Genomic DNA, 4545 nt, shown 5'->3' on the forward strand with positions numbered 1-4545 from the left:
TTCATCCATGAAAGGTGGTTTAACTTAAGTGAAAATCTTAGTGATGCCATTTTGCGAAATATTTTCGGTAGCTGCTTCAACCCCCTGTTTTAGCACTAAGAAAAGTAAATTTTAATAGCTCATTTTTGAACCAATCAGGACGCAGCCCACGGATCACCCCCTTTATTCGATCTGAGTCGTCCCCCTACTGATCCAGCGTCTCTCGATCCCCTCCTTCCCGAGAAACCCTAGGGCACTGCTGCCCCTACTCTCCCCGATCCAAATCCCTCCTCCGCCACCCCTCCTCCCCCATCTAGATCCAGATCCCTCACCCACCCCCCCTGTCCACTCCCGCAGCTGACGCCCCTCCCTCACCGTCGAGGACCCACGCCACCGCCGCACACTACAGCGCCCTCCCCTCACCCTGGCCCCAGGTCAGGCAGTGCGAGGCGACGCTTCCAGACCACGATGGCCACAGCCTTTCCCACTCCGATCTGGATCCATGGTGCACTCCTTCTTATGTCTGCTCATCAGACCTGACCTCCGACCTTCGCCCGCCCTCTCCACCCCTTCTCTCCCTACGCGTCGGCCTGATCCAGTCCAACACGTCCCATGGCGCCGTAACCGAACCACACGGCCGCAGTCATGGCAGGAGCACCGGCCATGGCGGCCCCTCTCTGGTTCATCCGCTTGTTCGCTTGGATCCGCATGACCCACCCTCACCGCACCTCATCTCCTCTCACTCTTCCTCTCAGACCCACCACGCCAAGGTCGCCATGGGCCTCGACCTCCACGGACATGTGCTCACCAGCGCCATCTTTCTCATGTACTGGTCGCCGGCATCTTGTTCTCCAGCACCAACTTGGTTCTCCACCAGACACCACAGGTAACTAATCCACACCCCTAATCTTCTTTTCCATGGATTCATGATCCAGAGTGTTGATGCTTGTTGTGAAATTTCCAAGTATGCAATATGTGACTAGGCAGTAGTTGTTGTTGGTTCAGTCCAAAAATCATACAAGTAGATATATACAGGTTTGTGTAACATGACATCTGGACATCAATCATACTTTCTTTGTCAGTATCATGTAGTATTAGATCAGGACAAGTTTCTTGATTGCCATACAAAATTATTATGAGGCAAAGGCATCACCAACAGTAGAGAAGCCACTGGAAAAATAAATGAAAAATGCAGAGGGTAAATTGTAGAATGAACATCAAATTGGCCATGGAGAGATCATACTTTCATTCATGAAAGAAAGAAGGCAATCTTTTCCAGGTCACATATGGCAATTCACCTCTAATTAGATATGTATATCAAGACAAGATTCTTTGTTGTTTTTCCATGTCTACTAAATGATATCTGTTGGTCAGCTATATATGCATGCCTTTCTTTACAGTGTCCAAGTTATGATATGGAATGTTCAGACAACATTTCTACTGAATTATACCATATGTAATGTTCAGAATTTATGCATACTTGAACTTATGATTGCAACGACACTAATGTTAAAAGAAATTGCAAGATTTCCCATTTGCCAAGGTACATGTGATTAACGTCTGTTTTCCTCTCTCTCTCTCTCTCATTGTGCAACGGCTATTGATTGGTCACCACCAAGCTCAGGTCCATGGAGCTCCAGCGTCAAGGGCACAAAGTTCAGCTACCTGCTGCTCCTTTGTTGTTTCTGGATCCATTCCTTCCTTCCTTCCTAGCACATGTCTCATCTTCTTCTTGTTGTGCAGCAGCAGCAAAGATAGAGGCCAAGGCATTCATCTAGGAGGTGCGCAGCCCGCTCGGCATGGGCTACATAACATCATCCATGTGTCACCTCACTGGACATAAGAGGCAGCAGTGTATAAACAATACCTTGCAAACCAGACCCTGAATGATGTACGTTGTTCAATCTGGCCGTCGCTATCAACCTTATTATACACTTGTGAACATTATTAGAATGAGGTGTGGTTTGCCAGCACTAGCAGTTCCTTTTATGCAACGGTTCATACTACTTGTTGAATTGAATACACTTGTGCAATCCTATTCCAGTTCAAATAGAAACGCTAAACATATCATAGATGATGCACCTTTTGCATTCATCCAGTCTTGTATTTTAGGAAGCATTTCAAAACGACAAATCATGCAGCCCCCACATAATACTCATGCAGCCCCCACATAATGTTGTCTAACAGATTGCATTGGAAATCTACTATTCTTCCTTGCCTAATGTTATTGTTGCCGATAATAAGGCCTGTAGATAGCAAGTTATTTCCTAGTGGTTACTTATGCTTATTGTGTATCACATTGAAAAATAAAATGCACAATGAGCTTGTTTGATCTTTTTTATGCTTATGTATACTTGATCAGGGCATTCCTATTTCCTGTGATCTTTCCTATCATTTGGTAGTGTGATGTTTCGAGATGACAAATTTTAAAACCCAAACTATTGTAAACAAGCTTTCTGCATCTTCAGAATTAATTGTTCATGATAAGCGAATAGTGTAGTTGATCATCACTATTGCTAAATGCTATTGCCTGATATAATATAAGTATGAGCACTCAACCATTATACAGCTTTATGCATATTTATTTGTATTTTTTATAAATGATGATAGTTTGTGCAAGATGTTCACATGTTATTTTATTTTTTGACTAAATTCTCTTATGCCCTTGACTTAGCTTGACCTAGAACAGCGGCATCCTTGATGCGTACCGACCTTCGCCTCGTTCTTTCTCTCACAGACTCAAAGGAGACCATATGCAAGGCACCTCCTCTTCAGTTGTGAGAGTGTCCAAGAGTCGTGGGTGCGGCTAATGCCTATGTCTCTGGCCGCACTTGACACTGCCCTCTCTTTAAGGGCACATATCATTTTTATAACTGTTATCTTTTCGCAAGTCTTTATTATCTTGCCTAGCCTTGTACTAATATGTATTGTTTGATGCTAATTACCCAAGTTAGTGCATGATGTTAAGGATAACCTGAGAACACTTGCCTAAGTTTATAAGATATGACATGTGACAGTCCAAACCTGCTTTGTTGCTCTTTCAATGCTTTTGCCGATGTACTGTGCTTCTCTAGTTATTTGAATGCTTCTGCTGCTAGCCTGCTAGACTGCTACTAGCTTGAATAGGTGTGCACTTGTGCTGGTGCTGCTGCTAATTTAATGCTTATACTCACACTACTGTTGATTAAATGCTTATGTTGTTGCTGCATGCTTATGCTACTGATTCAATGCTTTAGAAATTGATTGAATTGAACCTGTTGTAATCCTTCCTGTTATACTCGTATTTAATTTTTGGGTTTCTATTTGACTTTTCAGTCTGTTATATACGGTTCATCTTCAATTTCTTCTGTAACCTAGTTGGAGCTTAGAATACACAGCCCAACTAGTCTCATATACAACTAAGACCAATGATTCATGCTCAATTCTGTATATGTATGTATGACCAATAAAGTTGGAAGACCCAAATATTAACGTTAATATGCTCAATTCTGTACCATATTCATGCTCATGCATCACCAGTTACAGCTTTTTTGCTTGGTCCATTTTGGCTCATAACCTATGTATACCAAAACTGATTAAACAATTTCTCTAACTTGCCAAAATTGTCATAATTGTCTTCTCCCTAGTGATGTTAGTCTCTGTGCACTTACTAGTATTGTTAGTTGAATGGATGGTCGTGGTAGTAGAATAGGAATTTTCTTTAGGTTAGTGTTATAGTGATGTTCATTTCATTACCTAAACTTTGTACCAATGTACCATGCAGGTATGTATAGATTACTATTGTAGAACAATATCAGGTTAATCTATTGCATTCAATTTGTTGGAAGTTTTGTTATGCCATGCTTAGTGTTTACTGAACTGGGGCATTTGGGCATGTGTGTATTAATTTTAGCCTCTTGAAAGAATATTATTTACTTCTAGTGTTTTTCACTAATAGCTTATCTGGATCAGGATCTAATGTCGTCGAGGCTGCTGCTGCTGTGACAGAAGATCAGAAGAAGCTTGGAGATGCGTGCCACAGTTTTAGTTGATGTTGCCACCAAGTTTTGGTGCTTGTGTATCTGTTTTTGATTGTATGTGCACTTGTTGGACGTGCAAACGTGTATGTGCTCTTGTGAGTATTTAACTTGATGATTTCTGGATTTAATAAGTTAATTGAAAGATTTATTGATTTTTTGCTATTCAAATGTGTAAATTGAAATCTGTGAATGAAAAAGACCAAATGTTCTACTTGACAAAATAATATTTGGGCTCTAAAAAGGTTGTCGCCCAAACTATAGTAGATCGGAACATTGTGTATTTCAGAAAAAACCATAAAAATAGGCTTAATGAAATGGTTCGCAAAAAGGACACGACCCACAAAATAAAAGGCCAAATTGTTGGGCTAGGCCCATGTAGCTAGCGAAAATTAACAGAAAAAATAAATATTAAAAAGGCTTAATTGTTGGGCTTGGCCCAGGTAAAGCATCGAATTGGACTGGGCTGAATCTTATCAACGACCTTTTCAATTGGTCGCAATTTTGCCACGCCAGATTGCCATGTCGGATCCAACATGGCCTGGGCAGA

At 41.5% G+C, this 4545-nt stretch overlaps 1 long non-coding RNA gene across 1 annotated transcript; it reads left to right on the plus strand.

Moving 5' to 3' along the window:
• The first annotated feature begins 297 nt into the window (after window positions 1–297).
• On the plus strand, window positions 298–4113 carry LOC125516022. The gene is made up of 3 exons (XR_007287213.1): window positions 298–865; window positions 1604–1870; window positions 3931–4113. It is a non-coding gene; the product is annotated as an uncharacterized LOC125516022 (long non-coding RNA).
• Window positions 4114–4545: the final 432 nt, after the last annotated feature.

The sequence above is a fragment of the Triticum urartu genome, chromosome 6 (assembly GCF_003073215.2).
Source record: "Triticum urartu cultivar G1812 chromosome 6, Tu2.1, whole genome shotgun sequence".
NCBI lineage: Eukaryota > Viridiplantae > Streptophyta > Magnoliopsida > Poales > Poaceae > Triticum > Triticum urartu.